Raw genomic sequence first — 565 nt, forward strand, 5'->3', positions numbered from 1 at the left:
ACAAACGGAGACGAGTCAATTTTGGAGTCAAAACGGGAATCGTGGGACCCGCGCTGAAAATTCCGAAATTACCCCAAAAGTAGGTCCTAACCAGTTTCCCCCAGCTCATGTACAAAAATGGGACACAATTTGGGGCTTGGGAACAACACAATATCAACATGCAACTAAAACTCAAATTTTCTCAAAAATAGAAATGGGACAGCAGTGTATTTACTAAAAACGAGTGGTCTACAGTAAAATCTAACAACACCACAATGTTCTCCTAGAAAAAATACTCAAGATAGCCTCAAAAAATCAACAAAATCGGATCTAAAATGGCTAAGAAAACAAGTCTCAAAATTTTCCAATCACAAAAAGAGGTCTGGCAGCAGGTATTTTTCGAAAATTACCTCAAACGGGGACTCCGAATCACTATCCGAGCTCACCAACACGTTTTCCTCGAAAAATCTCACAACTTCGCCGTTTGAATCACCTAAATCGGTTGAGAGATGAGAGAGAGATGAGGGTTTGAAGTTTGGGAAAGTTGGCTGGTTTTTCTGCATTTATTGCAGAAAATCTGCAATTT

The sequence above is a fragment of the Solanum tuberosum genome, unplaced genomic scaffold, assembly GCF_000226075.1.
Source record: "Solanum tuberosum cultivar DM 1-3 516 R44 unplaced genomic scaffold, SolTub_3.0 scf00269, whole genome shotgun sequence".
Classification (NCBI taxonomy): domain Eukaryota; kingdom Viridiplantae; phylum Streptophyta; class Magnoliopsida; order Solanales; family Solanaceae; genus Solanum; species Solanum tuberosum.